We start from the raw sequence: 12,852 nt of genomic DNA, 5'->3' as shown, positions 1-12,852 counted from the left end.
AAAGAAAAAACCCTAGCACAAGTCTAAAAACTGTATCTACAAGTTTTCTTTTTCATCTCATATCATCACCTATAGGCTATTTTCCATCTCATAGTCACCTATAGGCTATTTCAGCAATCACATATATTTGTTTCCTTTTCAGTTGCAGAGTTGACTTCTAATTTTTCAACACCTATAGATTTTAGTTTTATTTCTAGCACTCCTATCAAAGCTTTAAATTTAGTTTGTAACTTTGTAGCATAATTTATTGATTTTGCATTAAATAAAGAAGATAAGTTTTACATAATTTCCTACTTGATATGACACTTTGAACAACTATGTATCAAATTAGAAACCACATTATCTTTGATCATTCTTTATTTTCCTTGTATTTCATCACCTTCTTAGCATTTCAAAATTACATGAAATACTTATGTCTTGGTTATTATCTTCTTACCCTTTCCCAATCACATGAAATACTTATGTCATGGTTATAACTATCTTGATACCACTATCGCCATCATCTAACCTTACTCTCAAGGTCTTCCCTTAATGATTGTCTGTATTTTGATCTTGAAAATGGTATTGAGTTCCCCTTTTAGCTATATGGTTGTTTTCTCATGAATTTATGACTCCTATGATGTTCTCTAGAACCATTCCTTTCCCTTCCACTTGATATCTCTATTAGGCCTCGTCACCCTACAAACCAATAAACTCTAAGAACCCTTTCACATGTAGTGGATTATTTTTGTTCCCCTTCAACTATTTCTCCATCATTTAGCAATAGATATGTGTAAGACTTGTGAAGGCTCCTTATGTCTAGTATAATTCTCAAGTAGATATGTACCCTTTTAGGTCTTTAGTCTCGATTTCAATTTCTATCTCTTATACTACTTTATCCTCAAGATAGCTAATTAGTAAAAAAGAGTGTGTGATTACCCAATCATTTGTGTTGAAAGTAGTTGTAAGCGGGTTAATGTGTAAACTATTTTCATCCGTGGGAGCTCTTCCATCTACTACAACTGCAAAGGACGTGCCATTTGGTTTAGAACATAGAAAACATGAGGAGATTTGAAAAAATTGAATGGAGGATACAAAACAACAAGATAGATGTTTGAGTTGAAGATATAAAAAATCAATCACTCTGAAGAGCTTCCAAACTATAATAAAAAAATGAGTGTGCACAATTTTCCATAATCAAAGTGATACATGTAGTAGTATTTTTAAATATCTTCCATTTGGGTTCTAGGCAACTGGTTCTAGGGCTTATGATTGATGACTCCAAGTTTTAAATATTGTTTGGTTTTGAATTCCAATATTTGAAACAGTATGTAGATTGAAGTGTAACTTTTATATAATCACTGGTTTTGAATACTAACTTTGATATAATCACTGTTTTAAGGATGATGTGTATTGCAATTCTCACTGTCAATTTGGTCACTATAGAAATTGTCTCACATTAATTGTCTCATGCAAAAGGAAAAAACCCTAGCACAAGTCTGAAAACTATATCTGAAAGTTTTATTTTTCATCTTATATCATCACCTATAGGCTATTTTCAGTAATCACATAGCTCTGTTTCCTTTTCATTTTTCAGCATCTATAGATTTCAGTTTTATTTCTAGCACTCCTATCAAAACTTTGAATTTATTTTGTAGCATAATTTACTGAGTTTGCATTAGATAAAGAAGACAAGTTTTACATAATTTCCTTCTTGATATGACACTTTCAACTATGTATAAAATTAGAAACCACAGAGAATCGTGAAAGCAAAACTACATTAAATTTTAAATATTAAGTAATCTAGTATTTTCCTTCAATAGAAAAAGTTAAACCAATAAAAAGCATATCATTTCAACATGTTGATTCAAAGTACTCATAAATTTGTTGTATAATAGGTATAGTATTTGCAAGTTATAGTATATACAAAATTTAAGACACACAAGTAGTTTTTTTTATGACTCGATACATTTGCTAACTGTAATCAAAGTTTTGTTAAGCATAAGGAGAAGTTAATTATAGCAGTCAATTTCAACACAGGTTTTAGTGACTTTCATAAAAAGATTTCTATATTGAAATCCATCATAGTTGAGTTCAATTGAGTTGAATCAGAGTTTTGTTAATCACAAAGACAAGTTAATTCCAACAACCAAGATCTCATAGTTAAAATAGCAGCAATTAAAAGATTTCCAATCTGCACAATTTCATATTAATTAGTACACTAATTGTGATGATTGTACAACTGAGGATCTTCATAGAGAAAATATGCGATCTGTGTCAATTTGAGGTTTTGTGTATCTGTAGTTAAGAGCATACCAAGTGCAGTTAGCCACATATAGAATTTCATGTTTGAGAACATGAATATTTAGAGATAAATTTAGTGTACAAACAATGGAATAAAGTACTTGTAATTATCCAACTGTTTCCTTGATGTTGGTAGTAGGAGGAGGGAGGAGGTTGTTGTGTAGATTGCAATGATGTTGGCAGTAGGAGGGAGAAGGTTTTTGTGTAACTTGCAATGGTTTATGTACGTTCCAATAGTTGGACTAAAAATATGTATATTGAGTAGAACACAATGCTCATTTATTAGAAGAGTGCTCATTTTACTAGTCTTGTTCGGTTGCCAAAAAATGTTGAAGCTAATCATATTAGTATTTTTGTAGGATAAAAAAAGCAATTAACATGCACTACTTCACTTAGTTAGGGTGTGTGTACCAAACAACATCCAAGAAGCTGTAGAATGAACACTTTTGATTAGCAAAATTATCCACTCCATAAATCTCATCATATCACAAATCTCACAACATATCATAGTAGTCTTCTAATACACTACATGTTGTGTGGAATGTTTTCTTCATTTCTTGAAACATTTGAACTTCAAATTTTCCTACGTGGCATGTTTGCTCACATGCTTGTTTAAGTTGTTTGATGGTATCATTGCAATTCGCTAAAACATTGTTTGAAAGGAGCTCAATATTGCTAAACCACTGAAGTCTTTTTGTGTATCCTTCAAAAGGTTCCAGTAGCTTCCAAACACCCAAGAATGGTGTGGGTTAACTAGCAAGTTGTACACTCAGAAAATCCTCTTCAAAATACTCTTGAATCTGTCAAAAACTGATCTAAAACTATCCCAATCTGATGGTATTGATAAATGCTTGTAAAACCAACTCTTAAAATAGAAAATGATGCCTTTCTTCACCCCACACAAGCTAGATATGGGGTCATCCTAGCACACAAGCTGCTCACTCAGAAAAGGATTCATAAATCGTTCCAACTTCCCCAAACTGGTATAAATCTTGAACCAATATGTTGGAAATGAAGAAACTTGATGACCCAAATACTGAAATGCAAAAATATGTCTCTTCTTCACTTCAAACAAGCCAAGAAATGGGCCGACCTCTCAAGAAGGCACCTCCTTCAGTTTTCAACCAACAAATTAACCTCTAAAGTAATTTCTTTGAAGCCCAAATGAAATTCCTGCTGTAGACGTATAAAAATGACCATATTCCTAAATGAATATTTTATGTTCATTTCTCTATTTAATTAAATCCAATTTAATTAAATTACCCGCATTCCTCTATTTAATTAAGTAAATTACTCAATTAAATTCACTATACCCATTTAATGAATAAATCATTTTATTCAATTAAATCCCCCCCTATCCACTTATAATTAAATTCAAATTTAATTAAATAGTTATCCTAAATTGAATAAATCTAATTTATTTAATTTCCCCAAATTGCAACCAAATTGAATTAAATTAACTTTATTTCAATTAAATCCTATTATCCCTCCATCCACTTGCACTTTCCTACATCTCCCACTTGCTTCCTAAACCCCTTCCTAAATTCTTCTAGACTCTTCTAATCGCTTCTAATTAGCCTAATCCATCTTCTAAACTTTGTCACATCCCTAAGCAAGGGGAGGTCACTTCTCAAAACTTTAAAGTCTTTGATAACCATTAAAGGCTTCAAATCTTCAACCACTTAATATCCCCAAAGTCTCCCAAACCATTAATGGTTAATTCAACCCTCTTACATGGTTAGAGACTTTTTGCCTAACTTAACCTTCATCCAACCCAAGGGTCTCATCAAGCCTTTAATGCTTTGACCATGATTATCTCTTAATCATTTGCACAAGGGTTTATCCTTGGATTAACTCTTAATCCAATGGGTAAGCCTAACTTAAGTTTAACCCTTACCCTCTAGATAACCATAAGGTCTTCTCAGGCATTTAATGCTTCCAACCCCTTCTCTCAACCCAACCCTATGTTGACACTTGTCACCATTTCATTGGTGCAAATTGCAAACATGGATTCCCAACTTTCAAACTTAGCCCTTGATTAACTCTTTCAATCCTGACCATCCATTGCCCCATTTTTGCTATAAATAGAGCTCTCATCCCTCCATTTTAAAGAATCCAAGTTTGTAGTATCATACTTATGCTCAAATACATTCAAGCTTTCATTTCATATATGCTCATCATTTTAGCCTCTCTTTAAAATAGGAATTAATCTAAATATGCAATTTTAGAGTATTTCTATTATCATTAGCTTAAATCATTAACTAATATAGTATGCTAGGATAGTATTTATACTAACCTTGTCATCTTATAGTTAGTTTATAGCATTTCTAGAATCATGCATAGCTTAGGATGCATTTCATTCTAAAATCTATCAAAACATCCCTCGTTCTTGCATTTGCCATCCCTAAACCATTTTGCTCAATGATCTGAGAGCAAAAATGTTGGTTTGAGGGACCGTGTAAGATAGAGAACCATGGGACCCACCTTGGGAAGCTGAGTGATACTTCATTACTCCATAGCTTGAACCAAGAAGTCTTGTGGGTGTGTGAGCAAGGCTCCATAGAACTCGGTTTTTCACATTTTGAGTTCTATCGACCCGCTTTTCCCGCATACACCTGCAAATAGAATTCCCTTGCACACTCTGGGTCGGTCTTTCACAACTGCAAATGTGATTACTCATGAAGGTTTCCATCTTCACAAGCTCCTCAAAACTAGTCCAACAAGCTCCTCTAAGGAGGTAAGGTAAAATAAAAACAATAACATGTCTCTTTTGGTTTCCAAGTTGCCTTTTTAACATTCTCCAAATGCTATGCCCTAATTAGGGTTCCCATCATTAGCCCACTTTATGTTATATTTTTGAGTTTATACATGTAATGTTTAATAAACTCACTAATGTATTTCATAAAACTTTATTTTCACATGCTTTTTCCTCTCCTCCAAGGAGCATCCACTTAAACATGTCTTGAATTTGCCTTTTCATTAATATTGATTAATACCCCCTTAAACCTTGAGATTATTTAATTCTTGTAATATCTCACTCAATTGCTTTTTTAAAAACCTTTTTTCATAATTAACTTTATCTCTCCTCAAGGGCATCTAGCAAGGACGCACCTCACTCTCTCTAGACTTAAGTCACTTTTGGGAGGTGTTTTGCTTGATTTTAATTTAGTTTTAAACTGGTAACTTGGTGATGATATAACTATTAACTGATTCCACCAAGTTTACTCTAGAGTGCCATGTGAAACCAAAGAATAATCATTAAATCCAATGTCCTTTACCCCTCCTATTAGTCTACAAGGACTCGTTAATAGACTGATCTTGAATAATGATATTGACTAGGAAGAGGGGACATTACAAAGTAATTCCAACATGTATAATAGTTGGTCACATTATGTATATGTGACATAAGTGATGGATAGCCATGTTGTGTATAGGTTATATATGTTTGAAATAATTATTGTGCACATGAACATTAGATGTTGAAACAATATAACCCTTGTGTGGTTTTGTGTGTTTGTACACTGATGTTGACATAAAACCAACACTTTTATTAGAATGTGTTTGTCATCATCCTCTTGTAATTAGAGCAATTAAAGAATAAGATCAATGAATAATTGTAGTTTAAAAAGAAAACAAAGACCTCATTTTAGATGTGAGGATGTAATTTCTCTATTAAAAAGGTATACTAACTACAAAAACTTTGATTTTGAAAAGGAATATGTAGAAAGAGACATTGTGAATGAACCCTTGAGGTTTAGGTCTAAGTTTAGAAACAAACCTAACATTGGGAACCACTTTCTAGCTATATATATATATATATATATATATATATATATATATATATATATATATATATATATATATATATATATATATATATATATATATATATATATATATATATGAGTGGTAGAATATAGTCATTGCCATCCATGTGTGGTTGGAAAAGTTATGAATTAGACACTTCTAATTAGATGGAAGATGATTTATCAATTAAGTTGGTACTTGTGAATTGAAACAACAAAAATAGTAACTGAGAAACCAATGTTAGAAACAAACCTAACATTGGGAACCACTTTCTAGCTATATATATATATGATTGGTAGCATATAGTCATTGCCATGCATATGTGGATGGAAAAGTTATGAATTAGACACTTCTAATTAGATGGAAGATGATTTATCAATTAAGTTGGTACTTGTGAATTGAAACAACAAAAATAGTAACTGAGAGACAATTCATTGGCCAACAAGTTATGCTTGTCAAGGCTTCTAATTCCAATTGAAATTTGGTTTTGGTTTTAAAATATTTACTAACTCAAGGATAGTTATCCAGTTTGAGCAACCCTTCATGGACTAGAAGCTACATTTAATTGTCAACTTAGGGACGTGTACTTGAAATGGGTCGACATTTCATGTGCACTATGGGATTCTCTAAGCTATTATATCGAAGTTTATAGGAAATTAATTGAAATGCTTAAAACAAAACCAAAAACGTAACAATGCTGAAAATAAATCCAACTATATAGTAGTAGGTGCAAGAAACTATGTAATAACACAATAGTTTACTGTGGGCTCTACAACTATAACTATCAAAGGTGTAATATGAATTTAGTGGCCCATGCTTAGATAATTTATAGTCTTGGAAAATTTGTCAAAAAATCATACACAAGTAACTTGCGTCCTTGAAAATACAATTTATTGCTTCTATTTAAATTACTACTGCTACAGATCTGTTGCTACATAATGACGACTCTCTAGTCCTAATTACTCTCTAATACTCTTTGCTTGATTAAAAATTTGAATATATAAGCTAGTTGTCTCTCTAAAAACCATATAATATGTTCCCCTTCATTCCTTTAAACAAGGAAGATGATTAATCTTATAAGTGACAACAAAACAATGACAAAGAAGTAGAGTCCTATTTCAACTTGTCTTCTGACTGATTGGAAAAAGAGTTTGTTTGGATTATTTTATTACAAATTTGATTTTCTGGAGATTTGTTGGTGTATATAAATAGATTTTAACTCATATCCAACTTCTTTTCAAGTTAAAACTCAAATTACAATAAATGAAAGAGGTTTGATTAAGTCTCCTGCCTTTCCTATCGCCACACTAGTTTTGTCTCAGTCGACTTCTGGTGAAAGGTTCTCCTTTATTACTATGAATCTCTTCAAATAGTTTAATGAGTTTGTGCACCTCCTTTTTAGCTTTCCAGATCATTTTGAAAATCTAAATTTCATTAATAAATAAGTGAGATGTGTCTGTTTTACTCGGACTTTTTTACACTTTTAGTCAACAACTTCATGGTGATAGCTATCAACTTGTTTCTTCTTATTGCCATCTGCATGAATGCCTCAAATCTCTCACAAATTTTTTTTAGTCCTTCTAAATTACTTAACATTTAATAATCATCATCCATGTAATAATTTACCATTATTTAGTCATCAACTAACTAGACATGCAAATGTTTATTGATCATCATTTGTCATAATCGATGCTTCATGGAAATAAGGTAAGATATAGAAATGTATTGGAATGCCAATATGAAAATAGATTAAAGTGACATGAATAATAAAATAAATAGTTCAATTTATAGGCTCATCATTTCTCATTTTAAATTTATGCGTTGTAATAGTTTGATCAATAGAGTGCTAGGGAAAGTTATTGTTATTGTCTATAAACACAAGAGGAAATTGCTAGATCTTCCACTCCTTGTTGTTAGTAATTTTTGTCACCTCCCACTCAAGATGGCATGGAACTTGATAAGATCTATAAGTTCCAAGGCTTAAGACTTTAGAGAACATCAATTAACATTAAAACCATTGATCATCAGGGTCTCTCATTCACTACTATCTCATGAATGTTATATCTCATTGTAGCGTCGTAAATTATCATCGGTCCAATTTACACCTCATGTTTGTGCTCCCACTTTAGCATGTCTTATCCTCATCCCCTCTATGGGCCTATTTAGGCTCAATTTCCTGACTTTGATGTCATCTACACCATTTTGTGGGTCCCTTGGTGAGATACCCACCCCTCTGGCTACTTGTTTTGCTTCTCTTTGTAGAAGGAATAGGACATGGAACACCTTGATCTAGACCAAGGTACCTCCAAAATACCCTATTGTGGCTAGATCTATTGGATTTACCCCCTTCTTTCAATGTATGGTTAATTTGGTTAGTTAGTAGTTTTATTTATTGAAACCCCAATTCCAAATCTACACCATTACATTTTGGTGAACCTGACTCTTTGCAGGCTTATTTCTGATTTATGGTCTCAAATCTGATTTTTAGGTATTTGATAAATTAATTTTTCACTCATAGATCATAATTACATAAATTTAGTGGTTACTTTCATAGAAACCCTAATTTATTTTGCTAATTTTGGCTTGTGGGTTGCATAATATTTCACTTGTATTTTGAGATCTTATTTTAGACATTCATAATGAAAATTACTAAATCTATTTTTTTTGCTATTTAACATATATAATCATGTATTGGATAATGGCTTCTTTGATTTCACATTGCTTCTTTTCATTCATAGTACTTGTGCATATTGCATTTTTAGGGTTTCTAAAATGTTTTCTACTTGCAAATAATATCTCAAAGCTTTTATCCATGTTATATGTTTTCTTATGATGACATTTTTAAGCACATGCATTACATATGTAGATCACATAAAGGCTTTTTTAGATAATGATAACCCTAAACATGACATCAACAAAGTTAACACTTGTACCTCTCCTAGGATATCTAATGTGAATGGGGAAAAAGTCAAACTTTTATCAATGATCTCTCTAATGGAGAGCATGGTTTGAAGAGAAACATGACACCATCATCTTCGCATGGGTATACCCTAGTGCAAGAGGGGAAAGATAAAAATATTGCTTTACCAATCCCTTTAGATCCTCCTTATTCTCCTAGAGCTTATCTTAGTCATCAACATATTCACAGGGAAGATGATGTTATGCATTTTATTCATGACCTATCCCCTAATATAAAATTAAGTAGAGATGAAGCCTTAGATGATAAGGATCTTCCCTCCCAACATATCAAAGAGGATATTTGCACAATTAAAAATCTCGTATAGGAGTGATTATAACATAATCTCAATTCAAGGTTATAGAGGACAAGGACTTGGAAAATATGAACAAGGAATCAAAGTCTTTATAAACCCTCCTTAATTTAGTACCAAAGGTCTAGGACATCCTCATCATTCACCTATGGATGATCTTCTTAAAATTCAAAACTTTAAGGAGTATCCTGCAAGACATAGAACCTATCATCCATCTAAAGGTGCCTCTTCTTCAAATATTCCTTCTTCCTCAAATCATCACGATAGTAATAATTCTCAAAGAGAAATGCGAGGACTCATTGATAATGGAACCATCAAAATCAAAGAAGACAATCCTCCTCCTAACAACCCTTGTCCCACATCTCAAGAGACAAGACCTAATCCTATTGATGATCAACAAAACTTAGCTACTAGAATCTTTTGGAGATTGAAGTATGATAAGAATTTTGTTTTCCTTTCATTAGAATTAATTACAATTATAGGCATAAGGAAGGTGTTGAACATTGTCTTTTTCATTGTAATTATTCTCATTCTCTTGGAATATGTAAAGCAATTAAAACATTTGTTTAAGACCAATATGACAGAGCTTGCATAGCTCTTAGAACCGATCTTGCACTTTTTCTTGGTGAAGATGCAATGCCTTAGCACTCCATTCACCCTTAATTTTGCTCCTCACCTTATGACACTAGTAGTTAACTTCATTCAAGGATTTTTGTCATGAGGGATGATGCTATTTCAATAACAAACATTTTGGGGAAGTAACATATTTGTTCCTTGTTTCCTCACTTGAGGGGAAAGGACAATGGATATCTAATTCTCTCTTTCTCTTTGAATATTACCTCTTCTTCAAAGTTGCATTTTGCATAACATGATGTCTTTTCTTGCATTGAATATTCCTTCATGTGAGTACATGTGTGTTCCTTGTTAGGACCTATTCCTTGCCTGAAACAATACGTCTCTTATGGAAAAATCTCTCCTTAGAGGTTGTGTAATTCTTCTCATTGTCCCTATTCTTAGGGGGGATTGATCTTTCCTACCCTTTCTAAGGATCCACTTTTCCTTTGTTGAGTGGTGTTTGATTACAATATGATGTCATTCCTCGTGTGAAGTTATTTATTTGCTCAAGGATTCTCTCTTATGCAAGAGGTGTATATCCTTGACTACAACCTCTTCTTCACTTGGTAATGTTTATCTATTTTAACAATTTCCTTACTTTGGGTCAAAAGTGTGTCATCCTTTATCAAGAATCCCTTTCACTTAGCAATAAGGGGAAGGTATGCATTCTTGTTCTCCGTCCTCTCTTTTGGTTGATGGTGTTATTTTTATTCAAGAACTCCTCTTGGAGGTAGATGTATTTTGAGCAAATATCTTTTCTCCTCCAAGGATCTTCTATACACTTGAACTGCAAGATATATCTTTTTCAACTATCTTATCCTTGCTTGTAAGAGTATTGCCTCTTTAGGTCGTATTTATGAACATTGTTTCCTAAAAGGACATCTCTTTGGTGTTGAAGGTGTGTATCCTTGTTTCTAGCTTCCTTAAGACATCAACATAGAGCTATATTGACATTTTAAGGGGGAGAGGCATTGCATATCACCCTCTTTGTACAATATTGTACTATATTTTTGCATGTATTAAATGGGATGTTCATTCTCTAAACTAGACTAAACAAAGTCTTACATAAGATTCTTCATACCCGAAACCAAATACAACATTTATATATTTCTTATATAGGAGTACACATTCTTGAAACCAAACAAAACAAAGTCTTACACAAGATGTTCCCGAAACTAGGCATATATTTATCTTACATGGGGTGTTAATTATCAAAACCAGACAAAACAAAGTCTTACACAAGATGCTTCATGCTCGAAACTAGACATACATTTGCATTTTCATTTCATATCTTATATAGGTTGTTGCATGCTCGAAACCAGACAAAACAAAGTCTTATATGAGGTGCTTAACTCCCAAAATTAGACAGTTGCATATGCAGGATGAGTGGAACTAGCAAAACACAAGTATTATTCCAACGCTCCTCCCCAACATAGATCACCTAGCAAAACACAACTAGCCAGTGGTATCCATGTCCTCTCTCGCTCTTCCTCTCATTGATCACCTAGCAAAACATAGCAAGCCCATGCCATCCATGTTCCCTTGTTCTTCTTCTCATGATCTCATAGCTCTGCTATTGGTGGTTCATGGTTTGATGCATGCTCTTGCTCTTTTTATGTGACCACTTGTGTCCAGTGATTGAGACATTTTGATGATTGAGGTGTCTTCAGCTAGTTGACTCGAGGTCTTGTTTTGGTTTTTAGCTTTTTTATTGTGTGTCTTTTATCTTTTGTATTTTTTTGTCTTTTTTTCCCTTTTGTCTTTGTCTTTGTTTTGTGTGTCCGTGCATAGGATTGTGTGAGTTAAGATCCCAAGATTGGGGGCTTGATTCCTCAGGTTTAGTGATGTTTTATCTCCTTTTGATTTCGCTTCTAATTGCTCTTCTCTTTCATAATTCTACTTTACCACGAGTATTTGCATAGGCTCATACTCCCATTAAAGTGGGGGCTAAATGTAGCATCGTAAATTGTCACTAGTCCAATTTGTACCTTATGTTTGTGATCCCACTTTATCCTGTCTTGGTGCAGCCATGGTCCAGTGGGTCCTCAAAGGGAACAAACCAGATCATGCAGCAAGAGTAACGCAATAGAAACAACAACAACACATAAAGAAAATGCAAAATCAGATATCCAAATCATCATATATTCATTGTAGATCATCTGATAATCATACTGTTACATACGGGCTAACATGCCTTGATACAGACTACATGCCAAATTACGAACATTTTGAACCTCCCTGAGGTACTCGAATTACAATAACATTTAACATCTTCAATCTATCTTCATCTACTCTTGATATTCCCCCTAAGGATCACCTATAACAATAAATATATCATCTGGAACACATCTGGGTCGGCCACAAAAGATTACGTTTACCAAGAAAGGAAAATGAAATGTGTAAAATAGGTCAGCCCCAAAATGCAAAGATCTCTTCTGCCAAGAATGAAAATGAAGTGCGTACCACCAAGGAAGTTTACCCAAGAACTCAAGAACATCGAGCAAGGCACCAAATAGATCTACAAGCCAAGAAATTGATTCGCATGAGAAGAAATCACCAACTAGCCGTTAAGCTCAAAATTGCTTTGGGAACCAAGAACAACCAATCTGAAAGCAATAACTCACCAGAAAAGAATCCAAATGGACTAAAAATATGGAATGATGATCTAGAACAGGCCTGGAAACCAAAAATCTGATCTGCAATAAAAAAGAACCAGCTACTTGAACACACTAAAAGATCATAAAAACTGCAATACTCAACTGAACAAGAACAAAACTGAAAGGAAATATTTTTGGTTGATGCAAGATTTCTCATAGACCGGGGATGCCCCTGCATCAGACCCCCGAGGTAGAAAGAGATGTTCCATGAGAGGCAGCTC

The sequence above is a fragment of the Cryptomeria japonica genome, chromosome 3 (assembly GCF_030272615.1).
Source record: "Cryptomeria japonica chromosome 3, Sugi_1.0, whole genome shotgun sequence".
In the NCBI taxonomy this organism is placed as follows: domain Eukaryota; kingdom Viridiplantae; phylum Streptophyta; class Pinopsida; order Cupressales; family Cupressaceae; genus Cryptomeria; species Cryptomeria japonica.
The sequence above is the reverse complement of the archived record's forward strand: the minus strand, read 5'-3'. Positions refer to the sequence as shown.